The following is a 21,963-nucleotide window of genomic DNA, read 5'->3' as shown; positions in this document are numbered from 1 at the left end:
AGATTTTTGGGTCAGCTAGTCAAATCTATTTGCAATCCACTTTTATTGTGGCACACTACACTTTTGTTGGCTATGTGTCTTATGAAATAATAAAAATGGTGATGTCTTGAAAGCAGAAACTATTACTATAAGGTGAGAAAGTCAAATCTGTTTTCTAAATTTATGTTGCCTTTTGGGCTTGGTTTTATATTATAATTGGCTACCCAAATGTTGTAATTAAAACCTTACTTCAGATTTCATGGATACACAATGGGCTGGATTGGAAATGAAAAAAGCAAACTCCAAAATGTTGTACTGGATCAGTTTAAATGAGAAATATAACTGTAAATAAGCTCTTGTGTTTTTATGTGGAAATGTGAGGCAACTTTAGAGGTTTAAAACTTCTTTCTGGCCCAAAATAGACAGTTTTCAAACAAAAATCCCCTTCATGAAAAACACATCTAGCTGATAAAATTATGATTTTTGTGTGATTGAATTCACACTTGAGAAAACTTTTATATCTGAACACAAATCATTTCACAGTGAAGATATTGTTTGTGTCTTTCCACTTACACTCCCTGCCCGACTTTGGTAATTATCAAATCACTCTTGAAACTGTGCTAGCTAAACTTACAGAAGAGCCTTTTCACATCAATGTAAAAACGCCTCAAGGTAGACATAAAATGTAAGGTCTCTTTAATCTGACAAAGAGGTGTAAAGAGGCCTTAGCATAAATGAGAATCTGGCTCCTGTCTTTTGACTTTGAATTTTCAGTTGGTAATATGTGATAATGGATCCTTGATTTCTTTACTAATGTCACATGTTTCAGACAGTATCTTTCTCTTATTTTTGTCCTTAGCTCTATTTAAGATATGCTTAAAGTGCCCTGGTAAACAGTCAACCAAGATTCAGGCTCTCAGTAGCTGTGTCTACACGTGCACGCTACTTCGAAGTAGCGGCACTAACTTCGAAATAGCGCCCGTCGCGGCTACACGCGTCGGGCGCTATTTCGAAGTTAACTTCGACGTTAGGCGGCGAGACGTCGAAGTCGCTAACCTCATGAGGGGATCGGAATAGCGCCCTACTTCGACGTTCAACGTCGAAGTAGGGACCGTGTAGACGATCCGCGTCCTGCAACGTCGAAATTGGCGGGTCCTCCATGGCGGCCATCAGCTGGGGGGTTGAGAGATGCTCTCTCTCCAGCCCCTGCGGGGCTCTATGGTCACCGTGGGCAGCAGCCCTTAGCCCAGGGCTTCTGGCTGCTGCTGCTGCAGCTGGGGATCCATGCTGCAGGCACAGGGTCTGCAACCAGTTGTCGGCTCTGTGTATCTTGTGTTGTTTAGTGCAACTGTGTCTGGGAGGGGCCCTTTAAGGGGGCGGCTTGCTGTTGAGTCCACCCTGTGACCCTGTCTGCAGCTGTGCCTGGCACCCTTATTTCGATGTGTGCTACTTTGGCGTGTAGACGTACCCTCGCAGCGCCTATTTCAATGTGGTGCCGCGCAACGTCGAAGTTGAACATCGACGTTGCCAGCCCTGGAGGACGTGTAGACGTTATTCATCGAAATAGCCTATTTCGATGTTGCTACATCGAAATAAGCTATTTCGATGTTGGCTTCACGTGTAGACGTAGCCAGTTTCAAGCATGGTTGCAGGTTGCACACCAGTGTTCCACTTCTTATGAGTCAAGGAAGCAATATTGTAATTTTAGGTACTTTTGTCCACAACTATGCACTTTGTTTAGTCACTTACCCTGGATAAAGTGACGGAGAGGTAGCAGTGTTAGTCTATAGTCTAACAAAACAAAACAGCAGTCATGTGGCATTTTAAAGAATAACATAATAATTTATTAGGTGATGAGCTTTTGTGGGACAGACCCACTTCTTCAGACTTGGAAAAAGTGAGTGCAAATTATTCTGATTTGGTAGAAATTTCCACCTTCTTTGCCTGGTGGAAAGGATTGCATAGGAGGCAAAATAGTGGAGTATCAAGGCCCCAGAGCTGAGAATCACAACTTAAATACTTCGCAAGTGCATACAGTAACAAGTTCCCCAAAAACAACAAGAAGTCCCATGGCACCTTATAGACTAATATCTATTAGTTAGGGCTGCCACAGGACTTCTTGTTGTTTTTGAAGATACAGGCTAACTCGGCTACCTCTCTGATACAAGTTCCCCATAGTGTCCAAAACTGAGATCTCTCTTGTATACAAGAATCCCACAGTCACTAAGCAGAATAGCCTAATGTCTTTGCTTGGTAGTGCTAGCTGAGAACTGAGGGTGCAACTACATTGCTGCAATTCAGGTATGTGCAATTAGCATTAGCCACTGATGTTGGTGACAGCATGCTGTACTGCTGGGGAAGCAAATTAAATAGTATTTAAAAAGAACAGAGAAATAACTAAAACACCACATTTTTGATGTTTTATTTATTTGCCTGTACTTTTTAAATGCTGTAAAGAGCTAATATAAAGGGGTACTTATTTCCTTCTAGAACATACTAGATCCACTAGAGCAGCTAATTACAAGATATTCACTTTCAGTTGCATCTGTTAGAGAGTCAAGAGACTTTTGTTCAGAAAAAATCATGTTAACTTCAATATAAACTGAAGGGGTCTATTAAGAAACAATATTTCCCAGTCTTACTAGCAGTTATATTTTTCCAAAATATAAATTCAGAAATTAGATCTGCATATAACGTTTCCATTTCTATCTGAAAGCTGCCCGACATCATTGCTTGCATAAAAAGCTGCCCTTTCCCAGATGCACCAGCACAGCCAGGACAATTCCCTTGCCCCCACTTCGAACGCCCATGCCATTCAAAGCTTGGACTCCTCAGCCACATTCGAGTCCACAATCGAAAAGCCTGTGCAAGCTCAAGACGTCATCGTTGGACATGACGGACTACCTACAGAAAATATAAAGTCAGAAATTAGATCTGAATTTAACATTTCCATTTCTATCTGAAAGCTGCCTGACATCATCGCTTACATAAAAAGCTGTCCTTTCCCTGGAAGATCACAGCATGATATAGAGCTGCCAACCTATATTGCCAGATGCCAAATTGCAGAGACTCTATTTTGCTAGTACAGCCCTAACTGAACCCAGCAGTGAAGTAAAATTTAAAAATTGTTTCTCTAACAGATATGACGTTCACAAATTAATTTTTAAAGTCTCAACTTGGTTTCTGCGCATCTTGAAGCACCGTGTAGGACAACATACCAGAATTGCAAGTCTTAGGATTGGATTTGACATGAACTGTATTTTGTGTATGGCTCCTCCACTGGTATATGCTGAAGAAAGTTTGAAACATCCAGTTCCCATCACACCACTCCTGAGTCTAAACAAAGCTACCTAAATCTATGCTTTTCTCCTTTGTAACAGATGGCTGCAAATGGAAAATATATGTTTTTAATTAGTGTAAATTCCATTGTCATTTGCTGATTGTGCTGGAGTAAATCACTGTCAACTTTTGGAAATTATGATATGCAATGTATTTTTAAAGAAAATATAGAACCAAGTAACTCATAATTTGCTTGGGTATTTGCATGTAACACTGTGACTCAAGCAAATGTATACTACACTGTAGCTTAAGGAGACCTGTGTTTAATCAGGGAGCAATTTATGATTCTTTCAGTAAAACTTGAAATGAGAAGCACATGACAAAATCTGGTCCAATTCCTTCAGTATTTCTTTCTTTCTTCCAAAGGGAAAAATAAAGAATTGCTTTATTCATTTTGTTTTGTAGGGCACAAAGAATATACTCGAAGTGACAGAGAATGGCCTCTTAAACTTCACGGTAAATTTGAATGTATTTGGAAAAACAGTTTCAGTTCACTGTATGGGTGGAAAATAAACCTTCTTGTCCTGAATCTAGGCAATATCATCCAGTTCTCAAACTGTGGCTCAGGGACAACTGGTGGTCTATGGTGCATTCTTTGCTCATCTATAGAGAGTGAGTTGGTTACATGATGCCAATTTTCCATTTATTTCCGATCAGTAAAGTATGTTAAAAGACTACTTTCCTAACATAGTGCCTAATGCTTCTTTTCCCCCAAGAATTTCACCCCAGGTAGATAGCATGTTCAAGGATTTTGAGGAAGGAAGGAAGGAAAGGAGAGGAGACAGTAGGTGGAGAAAAGCAGGCAAGAGGGGTCAGGGAGATGGTGCCACATGCTAACTCCAGGAGCTAGTCATGACAGCATGCTGTAGACTGATGTTCTGAGTTCTATCTTAAGGTTTCTGGTGTGTGAGGAAAGCATGAACAATCTCTGTCAGAGCTATGCCATTCGCTTAGAAGCTTCAGCTAGACGTATCTCCTTGAGATTGCTATTTTCCCACAAGAACCTGCTTTTATTCAGACATGTCCTTTTTAGTAACAATTATAATCCTCACTTATATGATATATATAAGTATATATATATATATTCAGATCCTAACTCATGAACTGTTTTGACTGCATAGTGGACCCTAAAAAGACATGCTTGAAAAAAAGCACAGGCGTGTGCCTACACACACACATACACACACACACACACACAAACACAGACACAGAGAGTTCATTTGTTAAATCAGCACATTCGATGCTCATTTCACAACTCAGCCCCATTGTATGTTTGGTTATTAAATATAGCTTTTGTTCTCTATTTTAAAGCTCTATTGCTTTCTATCCCAATGATAACTTCCCTCCTCTTTACAGTTGCTGCGTATATGATAAATTCCCCTGTGGAACCATTCATCTTCCAAGTACCAGAGTGGTAGCCATGTTAGTCTGTAACTGCAAAAACAATGAGAAGTCCTGTGGCACCTTACAGACTAACAGCTTTATTGCAGTATAAACATTCATGGGCAAAGACCCACTTCATCAAACTTCATCAGATGCATCTGATGAAGTGGGTCTTTGCCCATGAAAGTTTATGCTCCAATAAACCTATTCCCCTTCCAGTAGATTTTTCAATGCCTTCTTAAAAAGGCATTTCTGGAATTAAAGCTATATTTGGGGTGCCCATTTTTAGCTGCTTAAATGGTTTCTTGCTTTTTGCAGGGTGATTTAGGCCTTGCACTTTCATAGATAACACATTTTCTTTTATCTTGTGCCATGCGCCTCTTGGTGCTGCCAAGATATGTACCCATTTACATTCATCCAATTTAGAGGGGTTTTTTTTTCCACATTTCTGGGCTCCTGGTTGAGCTGAATATTTCTGCTTGAGTTGATCAATCCCATCCTTGTCTTGCTACTTGGAAGCATTCCATCTTCTCTTTCACATATTCTTCTGAATTTTCTTATCCCTCCCCCTATTCCACTTATTCTGAATCCCTCCCTCCTCTTTGTTTTGCAGCAGTCCATCAACAGCAGACATAGATTCTTGTCCTCCTCTTCAGCAAAGGTTGATGTGCCCACTTTTATACAAGATTAACCATGTTTTCACACAATAACATCCACCCACAGAGTATACAATGCCAATACCCCTACTCTAGCCTTTTATGGGTATATCTACAATGTAATTAAAAATCTTTGACTGGCCAATGTTAGCTGTCCTGGGCTCACAGCTTTTGGGGTGAGGAGCTGTTTAATCACTTCTTAGATATTAGGATCAGGTTGGAGCCTGTGCTCTGATACCTGCAAGGGGGATGATCATAGACCTTGTGCTCCTGCCTGAGCCCAAACATCTGCATCACAGTTAAACAGGCCCTTAGCATGAGCCTTGTGAGTCCAAGTCAGCTGACAGGCCAGCAACAGCTGCTTGATTGCAGTAAAGACATACCTGGTATATGGCCCTAACTGTGCCACTGCCTGGCATATTGAGCTGATTCTCTCACACTTTGCACCTTGTGTAGTCACTTACATGTGGGCAAAGTGGATGTAGAAACTGAGCCCTCTAATTAGGTAGCACAGCTAAAAAGTGGGGAATCAGGCCTGGTGTCTCTGGACCAGGTTCCAGCTCTTAAGGAGGCTCTGTGATTTCTCTCAGAAATGAACTTTCTTTGTATTTCCTTCCAGTTATTTCTGTAGATAGTGGAAGCTTCCTTTGCTCCTTAGGCAGTCTGCCTAATTTCAGGCAAAGTTGGAGTGCATGCTCTTGTATGGATGTGTGACCTGGCACACTAAAAGGTCTTCAAATCACAAGCTACAGACATTCATAAACAGATGCCTGAGCTACATCCTTCATATCAAATGGCAAGACTTGGTCACAAATGAGGAGGTGTGGAATGGGGTAGGACAAGAACCAATGGACATTCAAATCAAGAGAAGAAAGTGGGGATGACTAGGCCACGCTCTCAGAAAACCATCCTCCAGCATAGTCTGTCAAGCTCTCACCTGGAACCCACAGGGAAAATGCAAAAGAGGAAGACATCGAACCATGTGGAGAAGATCTACTGAGACTGAAGGACAACAACTGGGGTACTCCTAGAGCCAGCTAGAAGTTATGTCCTGAGACAGAGTGAAGTGGAGGAGACTTGTAGATGACCTATGCCCCACGCAGTGTACAAGTTTTAAGTAGTAGTAGTGGCGTGCAGGGACTGCTGTTCTCTCTCCCCTCTTCTGCAGGAGGGGAGAGTTGCTGTCACATCCTCTTCACCCTCTGAACTAGAGCAGGGAGTGGGAGAAGTAAGGAGGGGGTGAAATAGTGCTCCAGAGAGGTGTGTGGCAGTATGGATGCTCTCTCTGAGGGCTTGGCTACCTTAGGGGTATAGTCTCTCCCTGAGGAAGATTACTTCCTAGAATTCCCAAAGGCCAACAAAGTTTCTCATTGCCTCACAAAGGCCACAGTAATTCTGTTTAAAGAAGGTCTCTGCTCATTTTATGACCAGCTTGACCCTTACATTGTCTTTCCTCCCATGATGCTCTGTTATCCAGCTTTAATTCTCTCTCTCAGAGCTCAAATCCTGGATCCTTACTCAAGTTTTACCTTGTCTGAATACGAATGGACGGATGCTGTTCTGTCAGAGAACCAGATGAAGACTGAAAACAAATTGCAAACCCTTATAATTTTTTTCTTCAGCCATATATGCACTCTGTTTACATATTCTTCATTAATGTATGTGCCGGCAAAGTTGTTAATAGGAAAGTTTGTGGAAAATTAACATGGTTAAATTTAATCCTGCAGCAAAAATTGGGTTTTCCATGAACAGATGAAGATGAAAGTAGGCCAGCATATAAGAGAGCTAACAAAGAACAGCTAATAAGAGCGAACAGAAGTGTCATATGAAACTGAGGTGGTCCTAAGGCTTACTCAAAGCACGTATTTTAAAGGTGGCTTCTGCTCAACTACAAAATGTGCCATATAAATTCCTAACAGTAAGTCAGCATTCATCTGTTGTCTCTTGTCTTATGCTTAGGTTGTAATTTGTTTGGAGCAGGGACTGTGTTTTTTGTTGTGTGTACATATAACTCCTAGCACAATGGGCATCAGTGACTGAGATTCCTAACTGCTATAATACCATTTTAGAATGTCTTTAGTTATGATGACTATTTAGGAGCTGAGTACAGTCAACTCCCACTGACTATGTGCAAGTAAAAGGGACTGCCTACAAGGATCCACTTGAGGATCAAGCCCTAGATTTTACTCCTGGGGGAATTCTGCACCAGTGCACCATACAGCATGGCACAGACCTCCCTGCTTCTCTCACAGAACTGGGGCCACAGAGTTCCTGGCCACCACTCAGGACCACTGGAATCTGCAGAGCCCAGCTTGTAGTGAGCAGCGTGCTCAGCCTGTCTGGGCTGGGAGACTGTACATGCTCAGCTTTATCTTCATTCTCCCGGAAACAGGAGGGGGCCCCAGAGAACCAGCTCTGGCAAAGGATGAGGAGGGGCAGGGCTGCACCACACCTCATATTCTGGCAGGACAGTGAAGAAGCTAGAGAGAGAAAGGGCTCAGGGTACCCACATTTGGGTCAAGGGCAGCCACATGGCTGAGCTCTAGGGGGAGAGTGAGATATTGGTGTTTGGCCTCTGAATATGCCCACTGCAGGGCTGTAGGGCTGCTGATCTCTGGGCTAGGGTATGTCCCTTAGCTAAGATCTGAAGGAAAGAGGGTGGTGGGGTATGAGGTAGGGTGTCTCATAGATTCACTCTAGAAGGAGAGGTCGGGGGGCTGGTATCTGGGCTGAGAGGGGTACCTCTTGGCTGGACTTTTGGGAGGAGGTGCTCATGTGTGAACTGGGGTGCCCACGGCTGGGATTGGTGGAGGGAAGAAGTGATGGTTTGGGCCAGGGATGCCTGATGGCAGAACTCAGAGGGTAGTGGTATCTAAGCTGGGGCTGTCCTGCAGTAGGGCTCCAGGGGATGGGAGAAAGACAACACCCTTTGTACAGCTCCATGGCCCAGATGTATGTCAAGGGTGGTCAACCAAATAGCTTGCTTTCCTGAACATTCCCAGGTGCTTTACAATAAAAAGCTTTTCCTAGAGCTGTGCCTTTGTGTTATAATGTGACCAGACGGAAGGCACTCAGAACTGTCAAGTAATCTCTTCCAGACTGGTTGGTGTGAGGTAGGTGGGTTTGTGGGGGTGCGACCCTGGGTTGGGTGGGTACAGAGTAGGGAAGAGGCAGAGCAGCCCATTTGCGATGAGTGTGAATATACCCTTCATAGGCCCCTGCATACAGGCCTGGGACCTTTATAACAATTTCTCCATGTTTTAAAGCTTTATTTATTTTAAAATCTGCCGTTTCATTGCTGGGTAGCTTCTAGGAGTCAATGCTAGTGCCATGTTCTCAGTCCACCATACCAACTGTGCTGCTAAACCAGTATTTAGTAGCTTCCTTCAGATTTGTGAGGCTCCCCTGTTAATTGTCAGCATAGCTAATAATGAATCTGAAGAGAGAACAGCTGTAGTAGGCCAGGCCTCCTGTATCCAATGTAATAACATAAATCCCACCAAATCAGCTGTCATAATGGCTCCACAATGAGATATTCTTATAGACCTTTTAACTGAAGTCTCAGGGATGAAAAAGGCTGCTCCCATACTACTACTTCTTCCGTCTGGTAGTACGTATTCGGTTCGGCAGTGGTGATTCAAAATAGCACGTGTAAACTCAACCTTTATTTACAATGAAGGACAGAGGTTCCCAACTGTTCCAGACTACTGTACCCATTTCAAGAGGCTGGTTTGCTATGGGTACCCCCAGTTTCACCTCACTTATATCTGATGTTGCAAACAAGTAGTCTAAAAATGAAAAGGTGTCACAGCATACCAGCAATGAAAATTTGCTCATATTCGCATTCTTGCCTAATAATAATAAAATAAATCAACTTGTTAATGTTGTATGTAGTGTAGTATGTAGTATGTGGAGCAGTATAAACAAGTCATTGTAGAAAATTTTAGTTTGTACTGACTTTGCTGGTGCTTCGTATGTAGCCTGTTATAAAAATAGGCAAATATTTAGATAAGCTGATGTACTCCAGGAAGACTGCTGAATGTGCCCAGGGGTACATGTAGCCATGACTGAGAACCATTAGTATAGGTCAACTCTTTCTTTCTGCTTGTACTATTATATAGTTGTAACCCCACATCTAGAGAGATGTTTTCCAGGTATAATGCATTGCCTCATAATTGTAGATTTTACTCTCTTCCAGTCTTGAATTCTTTTAACCACATTTTAATGCTAAGAGCATACATGAGTTTATTATGATGACTACATTTTGCTCACTTTATTTCCAAAATTCTTCATATATTTGTGCAGGAATCTTATCTGTGCTGTTTCCTTTGACTTTAGTCCAAAATGTCAGAGCTAACATCTTCATTTTTAAATTGATAGACATTACACATAGGGATGTCAGTCCTCGGCTGTTCTGTGTCCTCTCTTAAAATAACCTTCCAGCTCCTGGCCAGCTAGGCTTCATGATCGTCTAAGAGAGGGTATTGGGTTGTACTTGGAGGGTGGGCCTAATAGTTCCACTGCCTAGTGAAAGTTTTACAAAAAAACCCATTCCCTTTCCTAGAGTTGAAATCAACTATTTGATGCAATATAGCATTGCCTACTGTACGTGATTTTCCTCCCATAGACCATTGGCTCTGCAGAAAGCTGCAGATCTTGAGCAAGATGTGTATGTATGAGACGAGAAGCACAAAGAGAAGAAGTGCAGCTGGTTGGTATAAGTCTGCTTTGAACAAATAATCTATTTTACTCACAGCAATCTGAAGGTACTTATGCCATTGCCCAAAAGAAGGGATGAGAAAAAGGAGGTACATATCTTAGTCTGTACCCAAAGTGTCAACTAACTTCTGTGTGTCAAAGAAAAAACAACTCCTATATCTTCCTATGCTTGGGTAAGCCCTGGGTGGTAGAAGACCTACATATTCCTTACCCATTTGCCAAATCCTGCATCTTGCCCTTGCTCATTTTGACTATGTAGTTATTCACTGTCAGTGAAAAACAAACAAACTGAGAATTTTGGCTAGCATAAACTACAGTTTTGGGTTACAGTACTGGGAGGAGATAGTAAGGAGGAGATCCTGACAGCTCTGTGTAATATTGGGATTCTTCCCTCTAAATTCATGTTCTTGCCAAATAATTTAGGTGTAGTATGCTACAAAGGACATGGTGCCTTGGTTAACATCTGTCTTTGGCATTTCTAAATCTCCCACTGTATTTTGGTATAGGCATCGAGCTATAAAAATCCTCCAGCAAGTTATAGCAATCCTGTGTAAAGCCATATAGGAATACTTTATGCAATATGAAAACATGATTGCCAAGCTAAAATACCAAGATTTTGCACAGTATTCTTCTGTTCATGGAGAATACACTCTTGAAGCCATTATCTAAACATGCTCACAAAATGGCAAACAATACAGAATTCTTCAGAAGTTCATTTGAAAGTAGGAGCTAGAAAAATATCCCTCCCCCCATCAGCCTTTCAATATTTGAAGAACTCTGGTTAAACTGGCTGAGACATCTAAATGAATGTCTGCTTGTATCTAGATTGTATTTTATAAAAATGGAAATATGCTTGCATAAACCCATGTAAACGTAGTTTTCAAAAACTGACTTGCAAATGCAAATACGTGACTGCAATGAGCTTTCATCACTAATTATCATGAATAAAATACAAATGAGTCTGAAGTTCATATTGTGGTTTTGACGCAGATTTCCATTTAAGAGAATACAATTTCCATAATCTGTAGCAGCTGGACCAATTTGTTAGAAATGGTTACATTTACTTTGGCTTTATCAGCTATCCCTGTGTACACTTTATAGTCACCTGAACTATCCCCTAAAATGGAAGCTATTTATGCTTGAAATACCTAAATGAACCAATACAAGTTTATACCCCCTCCCCATTCCAAAGATCTGACTCACTGCCATGCAGAGTTTAATTCAGCATTACATGGTACTATACACTGGAAAACAAGTGATCCCTTCATTATATGTGTGGCCCTTCTGCCAGGTGGAGTCAGCAGTAGCCAGGAGTAGGTTCAATATCTAGGGATCTATTTCAGTCCACCCAAAACTGCTTGAGCCCCCACCCAGTAACTTGGTAAATTCATACACCACCCCAGGTACCTCTGAGAGCACAATCTGAGTAGGGAAAGGACATTTTAAATAAAAGGGAGGTAACTAGACATTATTTTGGGAAAACCCCACAAACAGGATTCATAAATATAAATAATGATTAAAAATCCCAGCACAAGGAGGCTGGGCACTGCCCCTTTTCCTCTCAGGTTCTTAGGTCCAGCAACCCAGAAGTCCCCTTAACACGTCCAGCTCTTTTCCGCACTCACTCATGGTTGTCGCCCTAGGCTAGAGGAGACCCAGAGTTCAGAGGTGCTTCCATAGAATTCACTTCCCATACTGGATTGGGGGAGGTAAAGAGGCATCTTATTCAGTCTGCTTGTCACTTTCAGTCCACCTACTCACTGTCCTCCACCACTGCCCTCTTGTCACATCTCTCTGCCACCACCCTACTGGCTGTCAGTCACCATCTACTACCACCCACCTCTGTCTGTGACCTCTGCCCATCAGTCGCAAGTAATGTCAGTTATCAGTGATTTCAACCCTCAGCAGACAGGGTAGGAGGAATGCAGTTGTACCACAAGTAGCTCTGTTCTTTGAAGGGATGGAATTGGTCAAACCAGTCTAGGCAGTGCCTCTGGATGGGGTCTTTTAACCTTTTTATCAGAATTACTTTCACTTGGCCCTTTTATTCCCAGAGTGGTCTGAAAGTCAAGCCCTGATAAACAAGGTTCTTTCTGCTAGCTGTGAGCCTTTGCTGGGGATCAGATTTTGCACAGTCCTGTTTTCCTGTATTACCCAAAAAATTACAATATTGGTAACCATAATTTAGCATCCCTTTGTTCAAGAAAAACACAGCCTGTGTTGGGACACAAGTTAAGTTGATCACATCTAAGCAATGTAGGAGCAAACTCTATTTACATAGAAACACCCTCTTTCAGCTACTTGTGAGTGAAGCGTTCCTTCAGATTCTGCTTGCATGTGGAAGAATGTTTTGGGCTATTACTGTAAGGTAATTATTCATAAGACAATATCTATTGCTTTTTGGACTGGCTGTTTATTGTACCTGATTGTAGTAGGGCACAGAGGAGAGGATACAAGAGGGAGAAAAGTTAAGTGGAGAGTTCTTCTTTGCTAATGTGGTTTTCATTGGACAATCCACTGCATTATCTCTTGCCATAACTAATTGCTTCCTCATTATTTGCTAAATTAACACATCACTGAAAGTCTCATCCAGTTGCCATGCTCTCCATCAACTTCCTTTCAGTACAGGGACCAAGTGATTTAATTTTGCCTCTTTCATTGCTTCCCTACTTCCCCTCTCCCTTCTTCTCTCACCACATCCTCCCTCTTTCCCCTCCCCACCATCCCATTTCTGTTTCCTTCCATACTCTTTGATAAAGGGTAGGTGGGAAAATATGTGAAAGGACAGTCATCTCAGTTTTCTGTAATTTTGTCTGTGTATGAGGCTCCAACAACTCTAGTTTTATGTATACAGCAATACATACATTGTTTATAAAACATGTTATACTATGCATGAGTTTTGGATGACAGTATTACACATGTGTTTTTTGCCATATTCAGCTTAGGTTGGTTACAGTATGCTGGTTATTTACAACATAGTTTTTTTCCCATAAAGTAGAACTACTTGGTGTTCATGAACGTAACTGAGGTTAAAGTTATGAGCTTTTAATTCTGGAATCTAATTAGTTTTATACTGTATGTCTTGTGCTTTAATTTCAGAGAGGGTGGCTTAATGAAATACCTAGACTTATGGAATACCAGTGCCATCCTTCATCATTCTGAGGCTGATAAATTGGTAAGAGCCTCAGGTAGTGTAAATCACTAGACTTCTACCAAGCCAACTGAACTAAATAAACTGACTCCAGCTCACAGTTTGGATCAGTGAATGTTGGGCACTAAAGATTTGTCACCAGGATGTCATTGTAATGGTGCATTTGGACAAGAGGATATTGTCACTCCTTCACCCCCCGCCCCTCTACTCTCTGATTTGCTCACCTTGATAATTGTCAACCTTGATTACTTTTTTTGGTTCTCTGTGTCTTAAATATTGAGTCTGTTCTGGTCTGGCTATGGTCTGAAGTGGGTCTGTCCCACGAAAGCTCATCACCTAATAAATTATTTTGTGAGTCTTTAAAGTGCTACTAGACTGCCTTTTTTTTTTCACTCTGTCCTGTTTGGACAGCGATGCAGTTCAAAGCTCAACTGTTTAGCCTTGTGCAATGCTAAGATTTTGAATAGGACAGCATCAGAGACAATGACAAACTTAAAACTATTTAAGGGTAGAAAAGAAACTTTACAGAAGAATGGTTCACCCTGTCTATCACTAGTAATTAAAAACAGAGTGTGGGGAAGGGATACATTGGATGCATTCACTCGGGAAACCTCTTGGGGGCTGGAGAGCCTTCATGAATGCTTGGATCCTGGTTTATCTGTAGCCATCCTCCTCTGCCAAAGACTGAACTTTTGGGAGAAAATCTATGGAGTTATATAAGCAAGGAGATAAGTAATACATGAAGAGCCAAGTTCTCATTTTGTTTTGCATTATAACCATTTCTGTCCTTCCTTCCTTCCTTCCTTCCTTCCTGAGTTTAATAAATCTCCTTTTGTTTTATCAATCTTCCTCACAAGTGCTCTGTATTATACAGAATGGTGGTTTAATGTAACACTGGCAAATTGGGGGTACATTGCCCCTTTACGCGTACAGATTTGGGAATTTCAGTGAGTAGCCAGAGTCAGGGGCTGGTAAACCGAAGGGAATACTTTAAAACTATTTGGGGATTTGACTGTACCTTCTGTTAACCTGAAACATGAATTTGGGGCTGGCCTAGTCCACAAAAGAGCAGTTGAGTAGCTAGATGGCTGGCTGTAAAATAGAGCTGATGCCCTGCTGCAACAAGAAAGGCTCCCTGTTGTAGGAGGCTAGAAGTAGCAAGGTGACTCTCAAACCATTAGAACAGCTTTTGGGGGTGAGACTTCAAACATACTTTGCATCAGCCTTAAAGATCCAATAGTGTTTTTCATATAATAGGGACTTCCTTCAGTAGCCTTGTCCAGATTTCCCTTGTTTCCTGCTTTACTGACTGGCTGAGTTGTACTCCAGAGATAGCTTGCACAGTAGCACTCATCCCAAAATACTTTACTGCCTAGACACAGATGAATTGTGCAGTCTCATTGCAGAGAACTCAGTTTGTACACCTCAGAATTCTAAAGTGTTTGGATGATCCTAATCAGATTTGTCCCTGCAGTCCTAGTGAGTCAAGGAGTTTCAAGTCTTGATGCGTGCCAGTATTTCTCAAGCCACTGGTTTGTGACCCAAGAACAATTGGGGCATCATAGCTTGTTGAAAATATTATTACAGTTGAAAGAAAACAATCTCGCTCCCCCATTCCCTGCGCACCCATAATCTCTGTCAAGTTTCTGAAAGACACACCAAGTATACTTTGAGTGTATAATTCTAAGTTAGACTTGTTTTACTCTTTTATAGCAAAAGTGAAGAAGTTAGATTTTGAATAAGTGATTGAAAAATTCTGTTGCATGGCATCAAGCTGTCCTCTGACCCTGGCAAGGTCCTCAGCACCTCACTTTTCATTGAACAGAAATGACCAAAGCACTCAGATGGTCATATGTGCAGGATCAGCCCCCACTCCAGTCACCATGTCAGGGGAATCTACTTCATCTTACATGGTCTTAAGGGAAGGCAAATGAAATAACATTTTGTTGATTGAGAGAACAGTCCAATGCACTAAGAAAGGAAAGTTGTAACCTTCTGTAGTTCTGGACCAGGATGACATGTTCCTACAGATAAATGAGGAATCTGCTCAGGCAGAATCCAGACCCTTTATCTTGTAGTATGAGCTTCCAGCAGAGAGAACACATGTTTTAGTCATTTGTGAGGTAGTATATTGTTTCTAACCAGTGGCCATAACCAGATAAAGAAAACTAAACACTGCTAAGGGAAAGCTGGTGATATTTCCTAATAATCTGAATCTTTCTTCAGTAGTAAGAATTGTGTTCTGTAATAGTTTGACATTTGTATAAAACAGCACAGCAGATGCCATAGTATCTAACTGGAATCTCATGCTTTTATTATTTGTATTGAGGTAGCATTTGAGAGCCTACAAAGGAGATCAGTGCTCCCTTGTACTAGACATATTAGGAAAGCTACCCAGAAGTGCTTATAGTCTAAACAGACAAACAGTGGGAAAAATGAGGTGGTATTTTCCCCTGTTTTACAGAGGCATGCAGAGATCATGTTTTGTCCCAGCTTATATGGGAAGCTTGCAATACTACTAGAAAATTAATCTAGATCTGTTTCCCAGTTCAATGCTTTAATCATATGACCATCCTTCCTATGTTTTAGGATTTTGTCTAGAGTCAAGTGCTTATGTGCATTTTTGGATTTTGTTTGTCCATTTTTCAGATACAAATAAGAAGTGGAAACTTGGACAGATGACTAAGGACGAGTATAAATATATTGCTGAAGAATGCCAGGGAGTAATCAGGAAAGCGAAAGCACAATTGGAATTGCAGCTAGCCAGGAATGGGAAGGGTAACAAGAAGGATTTCTACAGGCATGTGAACAATAGGAGGGTGATCAGATAGGGTATGGGGCTGTTACTGTGTGAGGGAGGTAACCTAGCAACAGATGATGCAGGAAAAGATGAAATACTTCATGCGTTTTTTTTTTGCCTCAGTCTTTGTGGACAAGATCAATTCCCAACCTAAGGCATTAGGCAATGTGGTATGGGAAAGAGGTGGGTAACCCTTGGTAGGGAAAGAACAGATTAAGAGGTACTTAGAAAAGCTAGTGGTACACAAATCCATGGGTCCTGAGGGAATTGGCATATGTCATTGCACAGCCTTTGGCCATTATCTTTGAACTTGTGGAGGTCAGAAGAGATCCTGGATGATTGGAAGAAGGCAAATGTTGTGCCTATCTTTAAAAAAGGAAAGAAGGACAATTCAGGGAACAATAGACTGTTCAGTCTTACCTCAGTCCCTAGAAAAATAATGGAGGGGATCCTCAAGGAATCCATTCTGGAGCACTTGGCAGAGGGGAAAGTGATCAACAGTACTCAACATGGATTCACCAAGGGCAAGGCATACCTGGCCAATCTGATTAGCTTCTATGATGTGGTAACTGGCTCTGTGGACATGGGGAAGTCAATGGACGTGATATACCTTGACTTTAGCAAAGCTTGTGATACAATCTCCCACAACATTCTTGCCCATAAGTTAAGGAAGTATGGCTTGGTTACATGGACTGTAAGATGGATAGAAAGCTGGCTTGACAAACAGGCCCAATGGGTAGTGGTTAATGGCTCAATGTCTGGTTGGTGATCAGTTTCAAGTGGAGTGCCCCAAGGATCGGTTCTAGGGCCAGTACTGTTCAACATGTTTATTAATTACCTGGATGAGGGGATGGATTGCACCCTCAGCAAATTTGCAGATGACATTAAGCTAGTGGGTCAGGTAGATACATTGGAGGGTAGGGATAGGGTCCAGTGTTACCTAGACAAATTGGAGAATTGGGCCAAATGAAACTGGATGAGGTTCAACAAGGAGAAGTGTAGAGTCCTGCACTTGGGATGGAAGAATCCCAGATGCTGTTACAGGCTGGAGACTGACCGGCTAACTAGTAGTGCAGCAGAAAAGCACCTGGGGATTACAGTGAATGAGAGGCTGAATAAGAGTCAACAGTGTGCCCTTGTAGTCAAAAAGGCTAATGACATATTGGGGTGCAGTAAGAGAACCATTTCCAAAAGATCTAGAGAAGTTATTGTTTCCCACTACTTGGCATTGGTGAGGCCACATGTGGAGTATTGCATCCAGTTCTGGGTCCTCCAGTATAGAAAGGATGTGGATGCATTGGAATGGGTTCAACAGAGGGCAAGGAAAATGATTAAGGGGATGGAGCACATGACCTGTAAGACAGAATGAAGATTTGGGCTTATTTAGTTCACAGAAGAGAAGACTGAGGGGTGATTTGATAGCAGGCTTCAGCTTCCTGAAGGGGGGCTCTAAAGAGGATGGAAAGAGACTGTTCTCAGTGGTGACAGATGGCAGAACAAGGAGCAATGGTGTGAAATTACAGACAGAAAGATGTAGGCTGGATATTAGGGAAAACTATTTCACCACGAGGGTGGTGAAGCACTGGAATGCATTATGGAGCCAAATGGTGGAATCTCCATCCCTAGAGGTTTTTATGTTCTGGCTTGACAAAGTCATGACTGGGATGATTCAGTTGGGGCTGATCCTGCTTTAGGCAAGGGGCTGGACTAGATGATCTCCTGAGGTCCTTTCCAGCCCTAGGATTCTATGATTCTGTGATAAGAGCCAATATACTGAGTCCCAGAACTTCTCCTGGAAAACCCTTTCCTGGTCCAAAAAACTCAAACCTCACCAAACAAAAAACCCAAAACTTTTGCAAAGATCCAAAGCTGATCTGTAGTCCTAGGTCTGAAAAGTGCATGCCAAAAATGTTTGGTGTGAATGTGAAGGTACTAATCCTTCCCCAGATGGCTATTAAAATACAAACACTTTATATAATCTTATATCAGTAATAAAAGTGACAATTGAAATATGATACCCTTTACCTACTTTTGCAATATGTTAGCTAAAAATGTATCAAGTTGTACATAATTAAAACATAGTGATAAACCCCTTTGCTCTCATCTTAGCTCAGGAGAGTCAGTGCAGCTAAGTAAGAGTTGACTTAATTGTAATCTGCCTCATGCCCTCTCAAAAGCTAAGTACTTCATGGTCTTTACTGTTGGTGAAAAGGAAAAACAAAAACCCTAATGCAGTAGTTTTCTTTTCAGATACTAGGTGGTATTTACTCCTTTGTAAAAGAGAATAAAACATCTGTGGATTTGTAAAGTGAGTAACCCTGACTTGGATTCTCCAAAGAGACAAATGGTTAAGTGGATGGAGCACATAACCTATGAAGAGCGGCTGAGAGATTTGGGCTTATTTAGTTTGCAGAAGAGAAGAGTGAAGGGTGATTTGATAGCAGCCTTCACAGTACTACAAAAGACCTTTTACTTATCATGGAATTTCAGATGCCTCTGGAAAGAAATATAAGGTTCAGTCCAAAAGTCAGTCTAGTCCAGTGTCCAGTCTTCTGACAGGGGTGAATGCCAGTTGCTTCAGAGGAAAGGGAGCTAAGATCCCGACGCTCCTATTTGTCACTCATTTGTGTCTGACAACACTGATGAATGGCATGGGAGCAGTGATTCCCACCACTTGCTGCCTCCTAGCTAACTACAGAAACTTAAGGAATCTAGAGGAGAAGGTATAAGCCCATGCTATGTCATTTTTAATTAACCCCCCAACAGACCTTGGAATGCAGATATTTGAGATGAATGCAATGGTAGACGGGCAGAAAGTTAGGGGCTAGAAAGGAATTCCAAGCTTAGGCAGGTAGATCTGTTCTTTTAAATCCATTTGTCAATGTGTTGTCCATTTGATATTGTATACGGGGAACATAAACCCCTGCAGTCATAGAAGCAACCAGTCCTGTGACACACTAGCTCCTCTTTCTTGGCATTACTAGTGCTTATTTGTGTGTTCAGATTACTTTCCCCCCCCCCACAGATATTTTTGTGGAGAAGTGGAAAATATTTATATGGGTGTCTATAAATATAATACAGTGAGCAGTACATCTGTCTGATATGCCTGAATGAATAAAGTTGGATCAAAAGTGGTTAAAGAAACCAGACTGGAAAATTAAAATTGGCTTAGATAAGAAATATGCAAGTAGACACAATGGCCAGGCCTATCACTCTGAAGAGGAGACTCTTAAGGATTAGCTAGAACCAGACCCTGGACTGAGAGTGGCAAATTGTGGATTTCCATCTCACCAGACATAAAGGCTTGAGAGCTGATACTTTCAGGATGTACTCAGTAAAATCCTGAGAAAGGACAGCAAGGCCCCAAGCCTGGTACTTTGTGAGAGGCTGATTTGGGCACTGGTAATCTACATAATTGGCAAAACCTAATACTGCCAAAGGCAGAGCAAGCGGAAAGGCCTTTTTATGTTCTTTTCATGGAGCAAGAAAGAAAGGAGAGAGAAAGAAAATGTTTTATAGAGCCAAGGCATGAAGCTTCAATGTGTTTTAACCAGAAATTAATTTGAAATGAAAGGTGTCAGGGCTCAGCCTGGGCCCAAATTAAGCACTAAGACACACCTCAGACACCCACCTATCCTCCCTATATCCTTGAACCAGCATGCAGTGCTCAATTCTTTCTTTTTTCTTGGCAGTCACTCAATAACAAGTAGTATGTCTTCATGTCACCCTCCTATTTGTGAGTCCATTGACGGCTGATCAGCCCAATTCTAGAGCTGCAGATTTTATCACAGAAGAGGCAGGTGTTAGTAGCTGTGGAGGGGTGTGGAGCAGTTTTTGACACTCTTATTCTTCTCCGCTTGTCCTCGTCTGCACTGTGGTGGGACCGCTCAAGTTGTGCCACCCCCTCACGGATTACCATTCTCCATTGGGGACGGTCTTGGGCAAGGTTGTCCCAAGTGTTGACACCAGTGCTGCACTTTTTCATGTGTGCCATCAGCATGTCCTTATATTGCTTCCCCTGGCCACTAACAGTCCTCTGTCCTTCCTCCAATTCAGAAAACAGAATCTGTTTTGGGAGGCACTGATCAGACACTGAACCATGTGATCAGTCCAACAAAGTTGTTGATGAATGATAATGGCTTCAATGCTGGTCACGTTCAACTCTTCCAGGATGCTAGCGTTTGTGCACCTATCTTTCCAAGAGATACTTAGGCTTCTCCTGAGGCAGCATTGATGATATTGTTCAAGAGCCTTCAAATGAGTTTAGGGTGCTGTGTAAATGCATCCTCAGAGAGGCTGTGACAAAGTCCCGCACTGAAGGTTCTTAAACAAAATAAGCAGTTATAGTATAAAAGGGAAGATAACTCTCATAGATTAGTGACTGGGTAAAATATAGGAAACAAAAGGCAGGAATAAAATATCAGTTTTCACACTGGAAAAATCTAAATAGGGCATCCTCCAGAGCTGTGTACTTGGACTGGTGCTGTTCAGTTTTTAACTAAATGGTCGGAGAAGGGGTTGAGCAGTGACATTCCAAAATTTGCAGATAATACCAAATTTGCACTGGGTACTTAATTCCAAAGCTGACCACAAAGGATCACAAAATTTGTTTATTGGGCAACAAAACAACAGGAAAGATTTGATGTTGACAATGCAAAGTAATGCGTGTTGGGAAACATAATCCCAACTATGCATACATAATGATGGGGTCTAAATTAGCTGTCACCATTCAAAGAAAGAGATATTGGAAGTTATTTTGGATAGTTCTCTGAATACATCTGTTCAACATGCGGTGGAAGTCAAATAAGTTAACATTCTTCGGAGTAACTACAAAAGGCACAGAAAAATATCATGTTGCTATATCTAAAAAAACAAGGTAAACCTGTAGCTTGAATGCTGTGTGCAGTTCTGGTTGTCCCACATTAGAATTGGAGATGGGCAAGAAAGTGATTAAGGATATGGAATAATTTATGAGGAGAGATTAAAAGATTGAGATTGTTCATTTTAGCAAAGAGATGATAAGAGAAATATGATGGGGGTCTATAAAATCATGAATGCTGTGAAGAAAGTGGTTTTTTTTTATGTTCTCTCACAACACAAGAACTAAGGTTCAAGGAAATTAATAGGCAGCTGCTTTAAAGTTAACATAAGGAAGTGTTTTATACAGTGTGCAGTCAACCTGTAGATCCTGTTGCCTGGGATGTTGTGAAGATCAAAAGTATAACTTGAATAAAAGAAGTAGATAAGTTCATGGACCATAGTTCATCAAAGGCTGTTAGTAAAGATGGTTACAGATGTGTGCTCTGTCTGCCAGAAACTGGAACTGGATAATAGGGGATGGCTCACTTGATAATTGCCCTATTTTGTTAGTTTCCTGTGAAGCACCTGGGACTGGCTGCTGTTGGAAGACAGGCTGTCAGGCTAGATGGATCAGTAAGACTCAAGAGGGCCACTCTTAAGCCAGGTCTACACTGAAACTTTGATTTAAGATATGCAACTCCAGCTACATGAATTGCATAGCTGGAATTGATGCATCCTAAATCTATGTTTCCTGTTTCAATAGCAGGGGGTTCTCCCATCGACTTCCCTTACTCTTTGCAGCTGTGAGTACTAGGGTCAACAGTGGAGCCCCGATAGTTTCATTTAGTGCAGGTTGTATAGGTGTGCTAAATTGAACCCTGGAAGATTAATGCATTGGCGGTACCCTTTGGTTATGTTCCCGGGGACTTCTTGATGAGGGGGCACTTTGTTTTATTTATGAATACCACAATGAGTGAGTTACAGTTTCTTTCTTTCTTTATAATTGTAATATGTTTATGAATGAAGTAAACCAATCTCAAATGTAATCAACAGTAACAACTCTAGGAATAAAATCTCAACCAAACAACCACTAGTTGTCCTTAAACAGTTTATGAACTCAATTTTTTTAGGAAGCA

This window comes from Carettochelys insculpta, chromosome 2 (genome assembly GCF_033958435.1).
Source record: "Carettochelys insculpta isolate YL-2023 chromosome 2, ASM3395843v1, whole genome shotgun sequence".
Classification (NCBI taxonomy): domain Eukaryota; kingdom Metazoa; phylum Chordata; order Testudines; family Carettochelyidae; genus Carettochelys; species Carettochelys insculpta.
The sequence above is the reverse complement of the archived record's forward strand: the minus strand, read 5'-3'. Positions refer to the sequence as shown.